This window comes from Protopterus annectens, chromosome 1.part0 (genome assembly GCF_019279795.1).
Source record: "Protopterus annectens isolate FY-2018-M chromosome 1.part0, PAN1.0, whole genome shotgun sequence".
NCBI classification, from domain to species: Eukaryota; Metazoa; Chordata; order Ceratodontiformes; family Protopteridae; genus Protopterus; species Protopterus annectens.
This window is the reverse complement of record NC_056725.1, coordinates 363,366,218-363,385,561: the sequence shown is the minus strand read 5'-3', so window position 1 is coordinate 363,385,561 and position 19,344 is coordinate 363,366,218.

The window sequence follows — 19,344 nt, the reverse complement described above, 5'->3', positions numbered from 1 at the left end:
TGTAGGGAGTGAGAGGGTGTAATGTTAGCATTGAACCCATCTGCCAGCATGTTGCCAACATCACCTGGTTCTGTAATGTTCCTGACTAACTGTTGTATGTCAGAGCAGATGTGGTATTGCCATTGACTACTGACATACCTCCATAATGCCTTGTGGTACACCCTGGAATGTGTCACAGTAATGTTTATGTAGCTAGTTTCGGAGTATGTGATGAGGGATCCTGTAGCCCTACTGAGGCTGACCAGGGTGCTACCCCACCCATGGGATTGTACTCCACTTTGCAACAGCCTCCACCTGTTGTAAATTATGTCCATGAAACTGGAACCCCAGAGTGGCGTCCATTATCTGGTGGGTACCATCATGGCTCTGTGTGGAATAGCATGATCCATGCAGTCGTCTAAGTGCTAATGAAGTGCACTGTGGTATGTTTCAGTGTTTGTATGTGCATTGTCCATCTGCACAGGTGTCATGACGTTAACTACTTCTGTCATAAGACGTCTGTAGTAGGCGTTGTAGTACTCTTATACTGTCTATGCCGTGAAGGGTGTGGTGCCGGGATGTGGATAACAAGGGTGATTAGCATATGTTCGGAATCCACCAATGAGGGGATAACCCCAGGTGTGGAACACTAGTCACATGTTGGTAGTGTCCATGTCAAGGATATTGTTGGTCTTGGAGGTGGTGTGTGTGGGTTGATCCAGCCGAGTGGAGGTTATGAATCCCGGACAGCTTTGACCTAATGTGTCGGTACATGAGTGGCTATCCCAGTTAAGTGTGGGGTAGTGTCAGTCTCACATCAGTAGTACCTGTCTGAGCCCTACTGTCCAGTACACCAAGAAATGAGGTCTGGTAACCGTGGGGTATGTTGTTGAATCCGTAGCTTGTTACAATGTGTATAGCATTTCTGGCCACAGTTAGTTGCAAGTGGAGCACCTCTGATGCATTGTGCTAAGTAACTAGCCAGGATGTGTGTACAACATAGTGGCATATAGGAACACCTCAGCCGTGGGTGTGCCGGTCCAGGTTACGTGACTGAAAGGTATGGTCTGTGTATAACCTGTCATTGCAGGTGTGCTCTGCAGAGCCGAGAGGCAGGTCCCAGTCACTGCAGAGATATTGAAGTGGTCCATTATAAGGAGTGCCTTGCTTGCGTGCATCAGAGATGAAGATGTCAAGCATTGCATCACATGACCCCATGTTCTGCTTGCCTGTTCCCATTCTGGTGGTGAATGTTATTGGAAACTGTGCAAGACAGACAGTATAGAAGCAGCAAGAGCCTTACATGTTATCTGTACTCCCAGGGTTGGCAGGTGCAGGTCAGCTGTGCCAAAGCATCGTGTTTTATTGACCATGTCAGTCAAAGCGGACAGATACCAGATGCCTGTGGAATGACAGCAGAAGCATAGGCAACTGTTGAAGTGACACAGTCAGTCATTGTACAGTGGTATCAGGTCCTGATGAATGCATAATGCTCCCCAGGACTTGGCCCATACCTTCAGGGCTACAAGAGCGGTGACTATTGCATGTCCCTGCACACATAGTCTGTGGAGTTGCATCTCAGGGCAGTCACACTAACATGGAGAATGACAGTCAAATTGTACCTGGTGAGGTGTGGCATGTGTGCATAGGTTTTGTTGCAGAACCAGTTACCCGACAACAAGATGTAAGCGACTATCGCCTTGTGTAGCCTGCTGAGTGGAACATCAGTTTGACTGCCTACAGAGTCACCTATGACAGGTGTGTTGTGTATGTTATAACACCCTATTGGCTGTATGTGATGGGCACACGTGAGTCTGTGGGCTATAAGTTATTGTTGTTGTGCTTGGTGATGGGGCTGCCTTTGGTGCCTACACAGAATATGGAGAGGTACTGCACAAGTTGAACTTGTATGTGTGGCCTGTGGTGGTGGGGATCTTGTGAGACTATGTGATGAGTGGGGTGTGTTGCGAATGTTACACATCCCCACATGATTGTCAGGTGCAGTCAGGGTTGGTGACAGCATTACCCCCAGCAGGGCTGTATACGTGCATCTCCCACAGGCTGTAGTGTCGTATGTTGGGAGGTGAGCATTGACTGTGTACATGAGACAATTGCTCTATTGCCACATGTATGACATATTCATCATATAGACAGGCAATAGCACTGGTACATGACAGTTGGACATGCCTGTATATACAACCATGTCTCACAAGATATGCGAGTTACGTGTGTACAACAGCTGTTGTACTGTAAGCAAGCTGGAAATGTAAGGACAGACTGTGTACTTGTGAGAAATGGTGTGGAATGGGTGCTATATTAATCAGTAGCTCATGAAGTACTCACAAGTTCTGAACAAGTGCTGAGCATGGAAATACAATACAGATAGGGTGTTGGATAATATCAACCCACAAGTGGTGACGACAGTCATAATTGGTGGCACCGCACTATAACCCTGCTGAGTATGGTCTGCAAGTCCATGAACCATTATCAATGTAGATGTTAGCAGTACAGATGTACACGACAGTACAGATGTTTGACTACATATACCTTTGTATGTCACAGGAGTGTTCTACCAGTAGCCTGTTGACAGAATGAACACTACAAGAAGTGCCAGAGTGACATGTGCATATCACACCAGTGCCAGCTACAGTAAAACAGGGTTAATGTGTTGTACTCCACCCTCATTGTAGCCCATACCACACAGACAAATGTGAGGCATCTGTGTATGTAAGGATGTGAATGGCCATGACCTATGAGCAATAGCTGTCTCAGTGTTGTGAACAACGTACAGAATGAGGTTTGTGGGTGAGGTTTGTGACATATGTGCACATTCTGATGGATGATATCAGCATTGTCACCGCTAGGTGAATATCCCTGTACCCATTAACTACCACCTAGGCTGCAGTCAACATTATGGACACTGTGTAAGGGATGGTGCTGTGCAGTTCACCTCCCTGAGTTGGTGACATCTCCAGGCCCCTTAGGTAGTCATACGAGGTACCCATGTCATGACAGGGTGCCATCCATGAGCATGGAGAGCATTGGACAGGCATACACAGCACTCGGGTGACCAATATTGGATCACATATCACCTTTAAGGGGTATTGGCCATGCGTGGATGGGCGATACCAGCTTTCACAATCCTCACCTCCACTATGCAGCATGCTGTCTACCTTGCATAAAGACATGTGCTACACTATGATGTTGGACATGCTACATGTCCATATCCTGATCTGAAAGACATACGTCATGGACAGCCACCGTCCTACTACTAGGATCGCCACATGCTGTTCAGATCCCTGTGCCATACATGTGACATACTCCCACCATACCATGCAACCCTGTCCATCAAAGCTGCACATGTCATCTCTGTCATACATGGTGTGATGGCTGCATGGTAGATGTAGTATCAACTGTCTGGATCAGTAATGTGGCACTGATGCACCTCGTGGTGGCAAAATGGCTGTCGGATACAGCTAGGAAACCTTGCCCGTACATGCTATAGTTGATAACCATTCCTGCGAATGACGTCCGACTAGCCATTGTCCCATGTCTATCACATGTGCAACACAGGCGATCCGTGGCAGGATGTTGAACAGCTGTACAGTGCCGTGTAGATGTATATGGCAAAACACATGCATGTAAAGGTTTCCATGCGTATGTGTGCATTGTCACTGCTCAAGTCCATTAACCTCTTCTATTATGCTATCATCTACCTGAAGTGGTCAGCAACTTATGCACTTTCCGTCAGTAGCAGAACTCACATACCAATGGGTGTGACTGAACACCGTATCAGGAACAATGCATAACACCCTGCGGGACACATTTAGACGATTGGCTCTATTAACCAGACACATTCACAGTCACAGAACATATGTATTCATTCACGTTTGTCGAGATACATGCTGTTTATGACTCATACATGTTGTCATCTGTCATTACCTGTATTCCGCCACCTGTTCACCTAATATCAGTAGTTCTGGCAGTGTTTCTTTGGACTTTGTTACATTCTGATACATAACTATGGATGTCCATGCTACTCGGGTACACGGCACTGTGTAGGTCTCTATGAATTCCCCAATGGTTTACAAACTATCCGGTAGATGTGCTCTTCAGGTTTGGGAGGTGTAGGCATATGCTATGCCCACATAGGAATATAAATGACTTCCACTGGGCGGGCCTACTACATCTCTGCCAACCAGCACCTGCACACTTAAGCCCATTAATGAATACCCATGGTCCACCTACCTGGCACCCCTCTACAGCAGTCGTGACAAATACTTACTGCGAGCGCAGCTGGGGTATGAGCATACCCCTACACATTGCCCACTCTGCCCATCTCAGGACACATGTCGTACGTTTTGTCAACCCATGTATTATCACACTGGCACAACCTACTGTTCCATGTACACCTACATCCTGCTCGTATTAGTGCGGCAGATTCTTTCATACCTGACTTTTTGGGGTTCCACAAGGGACCTTGCAGAACTCTCCCACTGGTCCTTTCCTACCGGTGTTTTGGACAGCAGCATTGTATTGATCTGTATTGCCTGTCTGTATGTCTGTCTGGCCTAGCTGGGGGATGTGGGGGGTACAACGTTTCTTTATTGGACCTCCCAATCACAAATGCCTGGGCTGTAAATATGTTACCCCTAACTGCTGTGAAGTAACCTATTTATATGAATGTGTATATCTACACTGACATATAGTTTGTTTTGTGTGTATGTGTATATATCACTACCTGTTGTTTGTGTATATATATATATATATATATATCTATATATATCCTTAGTATATCCTTGTGTGTGTGTGTGTGTGTGTGTGTGTGTGTGTGTGTGTGTGTGTGTGTGTGTGTGTGTATATATATATAATATATATATATATATATATATATCCGTATGGATATATATGTGTATGTAAATTATAATAGCTATGTGTATATATACGTTTTTATCTATATATACATCTGTGTGTCCGTTAACCTATACATTTCCCGGACATGGACACTTACACATGCATATTGGTTTTATCCCTGCTTCAACAGCATACTATTGCCTTAGTCATTCTCACACCGACACTTCACTCCGGTGAACTTGTGCTCAGTATATTGCACGTTATGCAGCAGACAGATGTTGCAGGTTTTTCATGTCTGGGGTGCCGCTGCTAGCTGGGTTGTGATAGTGTCATTTGACCTATTCCTCGTATGTGCAGCCTATTATTCCTGCTACTGTGTTTGTTTCTGTACACATTCATATTATTACTGTTGATAGGTTGTGTGTTTGTGTTACTGTGACTGTACGTCAGCAAATTGTTGTCTTCATGTAGTTGTGTCTTTCTACTTTTCCCGGTTTGGGGTTGTCACAGCAGAACTCCGTTCCGCTCATGGGTGGCATACAGGTTTTATGTGCCATGCTGCCAGACCTGATGCACAATGTCCGACAACGATGCGCCCATTCACGCATGTCTCCACACAAACAACGCTCTATCTGGGAATCACAACTATGTACTAGCTAGGGTTACCACCTGTCCCACTTTGTGAGGGACAGTCCCTCTTTGGGCAGTTGTGTCCTGTGAAAAAACTGAAAAAATGGCGGATGTCCTGAGATTTTTGTAAGAAAATTTGACTATTTCATTCATTTATACATACAATGAATATTATTCTCGACATCTGTTATGAAATTACTAAAGGTATGCAATAATCTAGTTAACAGCTGGGACAGTTGGTTGGTGTACTTCTGTGTACGGACCTCTCGGGGACTCATGTCTACAGTGACAGGGACAACGCTATGACAACTCAGGGACAATCACGGACACTTCTACCATATTAGTACTATTAACTTGGAACATGTTGACAGATTCGTAATACTACTAATTGTCTGCAGTTAAATGCATCTAGTACTCTTCATTGTTGTGAGTAGTCATTCTCATTCAACACCTTTCCCCCAAAGGGCACTGGCTTTGTGAGTTTTTAAGGGTCTGGCCAGTTATGGTGCAAATGCTCTGACCATTGGTATCATTGACATTGTCATATGTACGGGTTGTGCTGTATTCCGGTGACTAGGGTTGGCACCTTTTCACATGGCCAAGATGGGATATTTTCGGAACACACCAGGTTTTACAAGCCGACACATACCCACGGTCAGTATAACGGATAGAACTTTACTTATTTGCCTACATAAAAGCCTATTGTTGTAGCGGTTTATTTGCTTATTCTGTTTTTTGTAACATTTAGGTATTGTAGATACTGCAATAATTATTTTCTGCTACTATTACATAACATATGGGACATAATTATGTCCTGCAATCCCAGGACATTTGCCATTTGAAATGTCTTTTGTCAGGACACAACTGTCCAATGATGGACTATCCCTTGCAAAGCAGGACAGATGACAACCCTACTGTGGACACCAGATTGTTTGGGCCAACACATAGCCATGGTCACTGCAGGTTTAGAACTGTCATTTGTTTCCTAGCTGTAAGCCTTATACCTTTGGCACTTTTGTTGTTTGCCTGTTTCTTGTACGAATTACGTTTATTCTATCCTGACATGACCGCTTTAGGCAACTGTTACATGCGGTATGGTGCATAGTTATTCCCTACGGTCACAAGACATTTGGCATTGTACCATTGTTGGTCAGGTCACACCTACACACACATTAATTGTCCCTCACACAGTGGATAAGGGGTATCCTGTTTACGTCAGTGCCTTCATCACCCTTATACCATGTGCCACTATGCGAATGTGTGCGATATATTCTCCCGCTTATTCGTGTCGTGACACGTGCGTCACGGGCAGGTGTTTGATCCTGGGTAGTAGGTTATGCATGACCACTTAGGGCTGGACAGTGTCGTGCACCTCTAATGCACATTCCAACTTGTGTACAGATATCTACTGGACTGGACTTCGTGTCTTCCATTCTAATGTTACAGGTTACGTATCTCATGAGGGATATCCAAAAATTGGACCGATCCACTAGAAGAGAAATAACGAACATCTTTTTGGTGATATGAAAATGTGTTGGGGGTTTACATGCAAGGGATACATAGTGTGCAATCCTGCAACTGCCTAGGGTGACACTACCTACTACATATGCGTAGTGGTCACTATGTGTAGCTGTGGCTGCACCAAACCAGTAGGCCAAGTATGGCTGGATTTGGTGGACGTTCAGGTACGGGAGTGGGTTGTGTGATGTGGAGGCGATGCTGGGTAGTCAATTATGCATCCAGGTGTGTTGCATTTGTTATGGCCAGTTCCATCAGGACCAATCTGTGGGTATGTGCCGTGACATGTCTATACATTTGTATTGCACATTTCAGTATTCATATGTTTGTGGAATTGTGTTCTACAGTATGGCCTGTCTGGTTGTATTGCAGCTGTTTATACATGTGTTTGTGTTTCTTTCAGCTTCACCTGCTGCTCCCTCATACACCTCCGGTTCACCTATTCTGCATATGACACAGTATCACCTTGGAGGATTGTACCATTACCCATCCCCCCACACACACAGATTCCTCACACCCCATACATCACTGCTTTGGTTGTTGGCCCATGACATGGCCAGAGTAACACATTGAATACCCTACATGTGTCAGGTACCTGTATGGTTGTGTGGATTACCCTGCCATGTTTGCTTTCCACATGCTATAACTCACGCACATAGGTACACACCCATACTTAACTTAAATTACATGGTTGGTATACCCGGGTACTACCCGTTCAACTGTGACACATCATGACAAGTTTGGCTTGTACCGCTGATTTCCGGATTTTGGCAGCCTACATGTTTCCTTATTGTTGTAGCTGTTTATATGCTCCTTCTGTTTTGTTTACATGCTTATTCTATTTCCTATCACATTTGGTATGTGAAATACGGACATACCTTTTGTATGTGACTATTACATGCCTTGTGGGATATGATTCGGACATACGGTCGCTAGATATCTACATTTATTGTGTATTTTGTTATGGACACATCTGTCCAGCTGAGTACCCTCCCTCACATTATGGATCAGCTGGTGACCCTCACCATTGAGCTGGACGTACCTACTGGCGGCTCGCTAACATATGATGCGTTTCACTTCCACTTGGTATAGCTATCTACACTGCGTTGGACTACGGCCACGCCTTCTTCCATGTCATTTGTTCGCGGGATAGGGACCTGTTATTCCCTACCGTGCATTTGTGTTTGCTTCTTCACTTTGTGTTCACAGGAACTTTCTTGCATGCTTTGCATAGGTTTCAGTATCCACGGACACTGACAGATGTGATTACTATCTTGCAACTTGTTATATGCAAGTATTTTCGGTTGCAAGTCGACAGCTGCCATTGCCACGCCTCCGTGCGGCACTTCAACACACCCTATGCACTCATGCTCCTTTCCTGTGCACGTGGCTGTGGCGGCAGCATGCCTTCATTAATATGCATATGGCACTACTGTGCCATCTTCACGCCGCACTGTCAGTGCAAGCCTACCGCCGTCCTTGCGTCGAGCTTCATGAATCCCGGGGACTGTCATGAAGGTGAGTATACCCCTCCCCCCACATAAAGCATAGTCAAGTTTCAGAACTTGGTCGATCTTACTTCATTGAAATCAACATTACTCTTGCAAAGCAAAACAGAACTGCAGCTATTCACACATAGGCATTGCCCCCAGTCCAACTCACTGTCTACCCAGAGAAACTGCTGTCAGCCTACATTGTTTAAGTAAAGTAAATCTCCATGGTTACATTATTGTATTTCTTTCACATCTCAATAACCAAGAACTTGCACATGATCTTACAGTCACTGCCACCACCAAGTGAAGTGAGAGAGAGAGAGTGTGTGTGTGTGTGTGTGTGTGTGTGTGTGTGTGTGTGTGTGTGTGTGTGTGTGTGTGTGTGTGTGTGTATGTGTGTGTGTGTGTGTAGACATGTAGTGTTTAATGCTATTGATTTCTGTGAACGTAAACTACAGTCTATTATTTCAGAGACCTATTTCTGGCACACAAATGATACAGAATGCCCCAACAGATATACAAAATGCCCCAACAGACATACAAAATACCATCATACTGTAACCATTGTCATAGCCAAGCGCTCAAATGCAATAATTTCCTTATTTCTATGCACAAAATATTTTAAGCAATTATGTAATTTTCTAGAAAAGGAGGACACATATGGAGCAGAACCAAAAAGCTTAAGCAAATCTAAGTTAGAGTACCAGTCCCAGACCAATAAACAGAAATGATATTCCAGGCATTCTATTTTACATGTACTGAGTCTGATTCTGAAGTACCACAGATATGATTTAACACAGTGTATGCGTCTGGTACGCTGCCTGCTTATTTATTTTTAGATTATTGTAATGTAAGCCCAAGCATTCTACCCTAGCTAAAAATGTTAATTTTATGTTTTTCATTTTCTTATAATTTTAGGTGCCCACAGACAATACTGCCAAAAAATGAAACTGCAATGGTCATGCTAATGACACCCCCTGAAATACTACTACACTCAGACCTCTTGTTCTGGGAAAAATGTTAAGTGTACAACAAATAAGAAAAATATAAACATTACTAATACAAGTTTGGCTCTCTTTATGGTCTTAAACACATTCAGGCCCTTTAAGAAGAAGCACATCAACAGCTGTTTTAAATAAATGTGTCACAACTGATTACTGCTGCTGTTATCTAGGAAGGTACAGTAAATATGATCACAACAAAGTACACTAAAAGAAACATGGAACATTAATCTTCAGTGTAGGTGTGTACCCTGCACGGTCATAAAATATTTATAATCAGTCCTGCCTTCCTGCTGGGATCAGCAAGGTATTCACCATCTTAAGACATTTGTCTCCAACTTTTGTTCAAGAGTGTAAAATCATTTTATGACTTAAAATGCCATTTAGTTTGGGCTGCTTTTTTGGGGTGGGAATAGAATCCACAGCCTTTTGATCTTCCAGCATCAAATAAGGGTAGTTACCTATTTATCCAGCTCTTAACACTGTGTATAATCTTACAGAAAGGATGCGGAGTACACAAGAGATAAAAGTTGATGCCATTTGAAGTAGGTCTTCCCTGAAAAAGGCCCAAATGAATGTTTAACTAAATAATCTCAGTATTGTTTTGGCAGATGTAGCCTGAAGCTAGCATGATTCACTGGGGTATATAGTTAATTATTCACTCAGTGTCCTCTTTATTCTTCCCTGACTTCCTGTTAGGCGTTGTGTGTTATACTATGTGTTAAGAACTTTGGCTTTATCTTTCATTAGGTAGAAATTATTTTAAGAAAATATATTTTCCTGATTTGGGGCTTTTCCCCAATTCTATGTTTGCTCTGTCCCTAATTCTGTACATAAAAGTTTAAATATTTTAACTGTGGTACTTTTCAGATACATTTAAATGCAATGATAAAATGATCTTTTCTATATTTATCCAACTGGCTTTTTTCCATACATTAAAAAAGAAACTGTCAAAAGAAGCTGGACACAAAGTATGAGCCAGATTCACAAAGGCTTGCACGGAGTCTTAGAGTAGAGTAAGACTCCATGCAGCCAACATGTCCGCCGAGCAATCCAGGAACAGCCGGTAGGAGTGTGAAACTGAGCTCTCCAAACTAGTCCTACACGGACAGGGCTGGGATATGCAAATTACCTCAATTGCAGGTCGAAAGCCATGCAAATTAGGTAAATTTGCGATCCAGGAAACCCAAACCTGTCCGAGTAGGAGTAGTGTTATTTGCAGAAATGTACTTAGTTGATAACTGAGTATGGTTCTGCAAATAGCAAAACAGAGCCGTGTCAGCTGGAAAAAAAACATGCATTCACAGGAGGAAGCATGCCAGTGGCCAAAAATACAGCCATTGGCAATGGGAAGTGATACAAATTAAAAATAAAATAACTTTTTTATCCCGATCTCCAGTGTTTAACCATAGTGCAGCGCTGCTCAAATGCGCTGCGCCCTAAAAAGCAGAAAATTAATAATTAAGATCCACAAATGTGGATTTTATAGCTAAAATGAATTTACAGTGCAAAGGAATGGCAGGCTGAAGACAACATGGCCACTGAGTAGAGATTGCTAAGGGGGGAAGCTCAGTCTAAGAGATGTAACTAAGCATTAGTAGGCAATCCTATGCAAATGAGAGTTATGATAGTGAATCGCAAGTTTACATAGCAAATGAGCACAGTCAGTGGAGTGTAGGAGAAGGATAAGGGGAGTAACAGAGTAGAAGATAGGTGACATCACGAGGGGGGTATGTATGAAAGGAGTGAAGCTCATTGGAGCAGAGTGACATGTGTCAGCTTACATTTACATAATAGTGAAAGAGGTGTGTCAACAGGTAGGCCAGGTAAAGTCAAGAAATCAAAGGTGTATGTCGTGGATAACACCAAAGTTTCTTGCTGAGCGTGCATGCGCGCGTGTGTATGCCAGTAAACCTGAGTAAGACAGTGTGCACGCGTGTAAGCGTGTGTGCACATGTGTAGGCTTGAGTAAGCATATGTAAGGCTGTGTAAACAGTTGTAAGCGCGTTTGCACCGGTCTGCGTGGGTTTTAACAAGAATAAGCAAGTATTAGTCCATGTAAGCATGTGTTTGCGCGTGTGAGCTGGTGTGCACGTGTTTGCACTTATTTGCACGGTGCTGCCCCCTGAGGAAACAGAAAGGGAAAAGGAAGCACAACAAATAGTAGGAAGTTAACCAGGGAGTACTAGCAGAGCTAGCAGGTGAAATCAATCAGAATCAGGCAATTACACAGGCAGTACACTAGCCCAGCCCAGCCCAGCAATTAAAACTCAGCAAAAACCATTCCAGTATGTTTTTCTCAGACACACTGCAACACTGCAGTAAGCTAATAGAAGTGAAAACTGAAAAAGCTTTACTGAGACAAAGAAATGTTAGGGGCTGCCATTGCTGTCATAAGGCGACATATGCAACATGCTGAGGATGGTGACAATGCAAATGCTGCTGAGCAATCCACAGTGAGGAGACAGAGAAGAGTGTACAGGCCTAGGGTAACCTACCAGGGGCTACATGAAATGGAGATAGTGGATCGCTATAGAGTGGACAGAGACCTCATGCAGCAAATTGTTGAGCTGTGCAGGCCACGCCTCACACACAGAACCAACAGAGGGAAACCCATCCCAGTGGAAACCAAGGTATGTGTTGGCCTAAGAATATTAGCAACAGGTACCTTGCAAAGACGAACTGGGGATATGATGGGGATTTCACAGGCATCAGCATCTAGGGTACTGCACCAGTTCCTGAATGCCATGTCAGCACATGTCGGTGATCATGTATATTTCCCCAATTTCCATGAGGTATTGGCAGGGTAGGGTTTACTATAACTGCAAAGGTTACCCCTCCATCAACTGCCAGGTCGTGTGTGATGCAAAGGGCATAATAATGAATGTGTGTGGTGGCTGCCCTGGAAGCTGCCATGACTCCCATATCTGGCATCTGATACAGCTGTACCAGACATTTGCCAATGGGGACATCCCTCATGGTCACCTAGTGGGGGATGCTGGATATGCACTCGAGCCGTGGCTGATGACACCCATCAGAAATGCGCACACACCTGAACAGGAATGCCATAATGAGGCACACGCACAAACATGAAATGTAATCGAGCGTGTGTTTAGGCTGCTCAAGTCATGGTTCCTGTGCCTGGACACATCTGGTGGAGACTGCAGTACTCACCAGCTACATGTACCCAAAGAGTCATGGTATGTGCTATGCTACACAATATGATCCTGCGAAAACAGCTGCAGCAGGAGCAGCATAGGGCCAGGCACAACAGCCCCCCACCATTGCCAAGGCCATCACAGGCAGAGCGTGACTCAGAGGAGGAACAACCTGAGCCTGCCCCAGTAGGCAGAAGGAGGCATGCCCAGTATGCTTTGGCTTACTGGGCATGCCTCCTTCTGCCTACTGGGGCAGGCTCAGGTTGTTCCAGTAGGCAGAAGGAGGCATGCCCAGTAGGCCAAAGCATACTGGGCACGCCTCCTTCTGCCTACTGGGGCAGGCTCAGTAGGCAGAAGGAGGTGTGCCCAGTATGCTTTGGCCTTGGCAAAGAGGCAATGCATAGAATATACACTGGCTCACTAGGAACCCTGGAAATTATACCTCTCTCCAACTCGCACATATAGTAAAAGCGATGCCTAACGTGACACTACCTGTTAACAAACATGTATAGGGAGTATAAAATGCGCATCTGACATAGGCAGCTCTGCAGCACCACCTGAGACATGATTGCTATGTGTTAAGCAATATAAAGCAGTGCTAAACAGCTCTCACCACTATTTAGTATATGTAAACAAATTGTACACACTAAGTAGCACAACTACAGGCAATGTTCAGCAATATTGTGCACTGTCCAGCAATGTTGGGCAACATTGAGCAATGTTGTGCAAGTCTGATCAAATGTGGGTATAGTTCATCAAAAGCAGGTTAACATGTTCATATTTGCTTCACTTTTCTTGAAGCAGTCTGTTCTGGCATGTATGAAAATATGAAGCAGTGACAGTCCTCAAACCCAGAATACAGTGCACTATAGTCATAGTACAGAACCACTAAACCATGACAGTATGTCAATGGTCAGCTTGTATGAAAAAATGTTGCTAAGTTAATGCTAAGTATCTCATGGAAACCTTGCAGGCATAGCATAATCCCTGTCGAGTTAAGACACAAAGGTGAGGCCTGCAGTAATAATAGAACCTGATATTCAACACACATATAGTATAAATGTTAATATTGGTAATGTTCACACACATCAACAAATGTAGTGGACCTCAGACAGCAACATACTGCAAGGTCACACTGGGCATGCTCACACACTTTAAAATATGAGACACATGTCTGGCAACAAAACACTGAAAGTCTGAACTGGGCATGCTCACACACTTAGGGCAAGTTTGTGTACAGCAGTGGGGCACAGATATCCCTCAGTTGCGTGTGTCAACCCAGGAACCTCACACTATTCACCAATCCACCATGTGCACACAGTGATATGACAACAGACACAATATAATATAGTGAAATCCTGTCACAATCAAATATGTTATGCAGAAACCTAGGTTGTTCATAGGAAGTGATAAAGCAAAGAAGAAACAAAACCTTCAATCAGTACCATCACTGAACAATGTGCATCCCGAACATTAGCATGGGTTCAGAGGTTGACACTAGGCTATCTGCCCTAGGGTATGTAGAAGCCTAGCCACAGTGTGTTTGTATTTTGCAACCCCGCTAGATCAGTAGACTGTGCCTGTGAATAGTAGGTCACACAAGATATCTCACATATGTTCATTTAATTCTGCCTCTGTCTAGCAATGACACATAACATATCCCAGGGCTAAACATACGATCACTCATCCAGCTGTGAAGATGTCACCTGTAGGTGGTCAGCATGGGTCTGTGCGTATGTGGGACTGTGATCATATTCCCGAGTGAATGGAGCCTCTGTGATGGTAATATGCCCCTCCAGCATGTCCTATTAACACCATTGCTCACGTACCTGTCCCTGGAGCATGTAGCTGTAAGGGACTTTGATATCCTCATGTGGAGCCTGTCTATCAATGCTGTGATGGACATGGCTTCAAACAAAAGGCACAGACTGCATCTAAGTAGGCAGTAAGCAACTGAAGAGAGCTGGGGTCACCATAGCTAAACTGTGCATACCATCTGTGTGAGTCCCTAGATCCACTTGGTTATGTAAATCTGTGCACTTTCCAGTTGCTGCAGGTGTTGGGTAAGGTACATCCGAAATGGGGCATTGTATCCAAGCATGTGCCTGATGACTAAAGGGTCACAATGACCCCCACCTGATCTGGATGTAAAACCGTATGGGATAAGGTTGGCTAAATAGAAGGTGTGTCCAACAACATTGGCAACGTGAATGTCAAAGGTGAAAGTACAAAGTATTCATGTCCCCAAATCACAAATCACACACACTGTATGTGATATGTGGTAATGTGTGTGCATGATGTTACTACCAAAGGTGATGACTATGCATCTAAAGGAAGGTAGCTGTAGGCCATGGCTCTGGCACCAGTCATCCATCTCTGTGAGACCCTTTCTGAGGATGCTTGTGCCAGCTGTGGAGTCGATTATGGCACACAGTTTGCAGTCATCAGCAAACATGGTCATCCATATTCCTCCTGTGTTAACCAGTATGGATCAGAAATATATACAGAACAAGAGAGGTCCCAGGACTGAGCCCTGTGGGATGCCACGTGTAACTGGTGTATAGTCAGACATGGCACCTGCAATACTGACCACGTGTGTGCTATCCATGATCCAGTTAGCAATCCATCTTGTGACATATGTGTAGATATTGAATCCGGTGATCTAATGTATAAAGGCCAAGTGGGGTATTGTGTAGAAGTGGTGTGCGAGCTCCAGGTAGGCTGTGTGGACAACCCTGTGTATGTCTATGGACCTGTTAACTGTTTAAAGTCATCAAACATCTGCAAGAGGCAAGATATGCCCACAACAAAACCAAATTGTGTAGGATCCAGTGTCTGTAGGTTCACAATGTGTATGTGTATGTGTTTCATGATAATACACTCCATAGCATAGCAGACCAGAATAGTTAGGCATATATTGGGATAATGTCCAGGGTCCTTTGTGGCACCAGCACTGTAGAGCGGGTACACCGTAGCTGTACACCATTCCATGGGTACATATCCTGTAGTAACTGTGATATTGAACAGTGACATAATGTGAGCATGAAGTTTGTCATGAATCTCGTGTATGCCACAGTCTTGGACACCATCTGGTCCCACTAATGCTGTGTTGTCTGCTATGGAGAGGGAAGCACACACATGTTCATCTGTGATGTCAGGGAGGCTACACCCTGTTGTGATGGACATGTGCACTGCAGGGGGGATGTTGGGGAAACATTCCCACTGAACCTGTTGTCTAGGATGTTCGCAATGTCAGTGGGTTCACTGTATCATTTGTAATTATGCAATAACTCACAGCATATCTGTGAGCTCCCACCCAGGTCCCTGACATAACTAAATAAGGCCTTGTGATTGTCCATAGTGTCTGTTGCAAGTGTCCGTTAGAAGTGGGCCTTAGATGAATCAACAAGTGATCATAGCTATACCATAGTACTGATCAGAGATGCCTTCCTGGTTGTGATTGTGCTCTATAATGTAGTAGCCTCCTCCTGTCCCTGTATAGATCAGTAATGGCCATGGTCCAGTAGACAGGTCCCCTGCCTTTGGAGGAGTGAGTCTTGTAGTTATCTGGGATAGCATGATCCATGCATTCCAGTAGTTGTCCATAGAATGGGTTTGTAAAGTATGAAGTGGTCTGAGCCATAATTAACGCTGTCCCAGGGTCATTGAGGGATACCACCTCAGTTTGTACAATTGTGACATTTGCTCATGAGAAGTACGTCACTGAGATCACATAGGATGTGTGTGTATGGGATATGTATGTCTAGTGAGATGAATGTATGTTCTGACCTTAACAATGACAGGTATACCTCTGTTGTGGAACATAGTGTCCCCATGTGGGTGATGACCAGGTCCCACATGTTTCAACCCCCTGTGGTTGTGGTGACCAGGTCTGCCATAGAATTTGAGTGTAACAATCCTAGCAACTGTTGTGCAAGGGTGTCAGTGCTTGAGTAGTATTCCCAGTCAATGTTTGTGTATTTGAAGTCACACAATATAATGGTGTTTGGTGAGACCTTCACATTCCCCAGTGTTCCCTGGAATAACGAGTGTTGTTCCCAAGTTTGGGAGTGTGGTCTGTAGCAGTCTACAAACTGAAATGCAGTTTTGCCCACTCTCAGTTGCACATGTACGTTCCCCAATGCTTTGTGCAATGCTACCAACCTTGAGGTGTGTGTATGAATGATGTATATAGATACCCCCCTATTGTTGTTGTCCAGTCCGAGTCTTGTGTCTGAAAACCATGGTATGACATAAATACTGTTAGTGCTGCTGTGCTTTTGTGAGCCTGAACCAGGTGTCTGTTACTGCACATATATCGACAGACTCCATACTGATGTGAGTCCTGAGTGCATGCATTCTGAGGGTTAGATATCAGTTGTTGAGCACCATCACTCTCTGTTTCCTGTACCCTGTAACATCTATGGCTGTGGTTATGTCTTCTGACCCTCGCTTCAAACAGCCACTATGTGTGTGTCAAGAGCCTAAGGCAGTCTGTGAAAGCCTAGGGATGACAGGTGCATGGCATCCATAGCGAATGTACGTGGCATGTTGAGCATGTAATCCCAGGCTGACAGACACTGGATCCCCTGTGAATGACAACAATATGTTAGGCAACTGTTAAAAGTGATCATTACATCTGTATACTGTGACATAGTACTTGGTGAGGGTAAGATGCTACACAAGGTCAGGGTCATACTGGCCTGGGCTACATGATCAGAGAGCTCCTCTATGTCTCTTGTCATGTAGTTCAGGGAGACATGTCTGAGGATTTACACACCAGAATGGTCAATGATGGAGCCATATTTGTACTTGCAGTGGACTGATAGTGCGTGTGTCATGTGGCATATCCTGGCACCTGACACACAGCACAAAGTGACCTTCACCTTGTTCAGCCTGGTGAGTGGGATGTCAGTGTGACCAACAATTACAGTCACCTAATACAAGTGTATGAGGTGTGTTGTTACAGCCTAAGGGCACTGACTGTGTGGCACAATGACTTTGTGAACTATGTGATATGTGTGTATGGTTGTGTGTTAGCAGTTGTTTGTGTGTCTGCTTTGGATGTCTCTGCTGCTTAGGCAGAGTATACTTAGATGCTCCAAGTATGTCTTTGTGTGTCAATGTATATGGTTTACTGTTGTCATAGGTCCATGTGTGACTGTATTTGTGGTGTGTGTGGTTACCTTCACCACCTGATAGACTGTGCCAGTCATGGCTTGGGAGAGCTCAGCCTCCTGTCTGCCTATATAGTTGCACCTCTCACATATATCTGAGTTTGTTGGTAGGTGGACAGTGTTCCCTGTGTACATAAGGCAGTTGTAACAATGCGTCAAAATTCCAATATGCACCAGCTGGACTGGAGAGTACACACAAAACTGACCTTTGGACATGCCAGGATATAATGATGACATACACTGTTGACTGATCACAAAGGATCAGTAGTGTGTCAAGTGTGTAAAAGAGTATAACGGGTTTAGTGTTCAGGTTTGTTGTTGCTGTGGAAAGATAATCTGCAAAGGAGTACAGACAGAAACATCACACCTCCTTCAGCTATGTCAGAAGTATAGATGTACAGTCATATATGTCCTGAGTCAGGGTCAACTGTACCTGACTGACAATGTCGACATCCTGTCAGACAGGCCCATACATACATACCCACCTCCCAGTGACAAAAGGGCCCAACATCATACCAGGAGATATCACATGTAGAATGTGTAAACTGGTCCTCCCAATGCCAAATGAATCCCATCACGTGGATAACATTGTTTCCCCATATGTGTCATAAGTGAACAACAGGACAAACAGACACTGCACCCAAACAGTCTGTTGAGCCTCACACTCTCTACAGGATCTTACACCATTGAATGTGTTAAAGCAACATGTGGCACACCCCACAAGTGTTGGTGCACAACACACCATGGGAACTATATTCCTATAAGCCTACGAAGTCCGAAATGCTAGTCTATGGAGTCCATCATGATTGCAGTCAGGAACAGAGATATTGTAAACCGACAAACACACAACCCAAACGTCTGTGGTATGTTAATGAGCACATCATGTTCACCAAACCTGCTAGATATCTTGCAAGGCAGCCACCCAGGACATACATCACTGACAGGAGCAACACAGGTCCCACATAGACTTTGAATAGCCCTTTACCAACATCACAGACACATGTTGTATCCAAAAAACCTACAATCCATGCATGAATATGTATTGTCATATGAAGGAATGGTAATTTGTCCACAGATAAATCACACAAGCTATGAATTGTGTATTCCTGTTCAAGATGTTCACACCTGCTGACCCACAAGGTTCATTCCTGGGATTGCATAACACAAAGTGCACACACGTTATCATGTCCAGTCTGATGATGTCAGCAACCTACAAATATAGCATGTGCATAAAAGCCACACCGTAAAGCATATAGCGCATCATGTTAATGCGTATCTCACTCGTATCATAACATAGTTAGGCAGGTGTTGGAATCTTGCAATTGCTGAGTGTGTATGTGTCTATGTATGTGTGTGTGTGAGATTGGCTTTGAGTGGAGTGGCCTTTTTGGAGACTGTGGAAACGCATTAGGAGTGGTGAATACCTCTTTGCCAAGTGTGATGATGTCAGCATCTTACAAATAGAGCTTTGGAAATGGATGCTCACAGTAAAGCAAATAGCGCATTGTGTTAATGCGTATCTCACTAGTGTCAT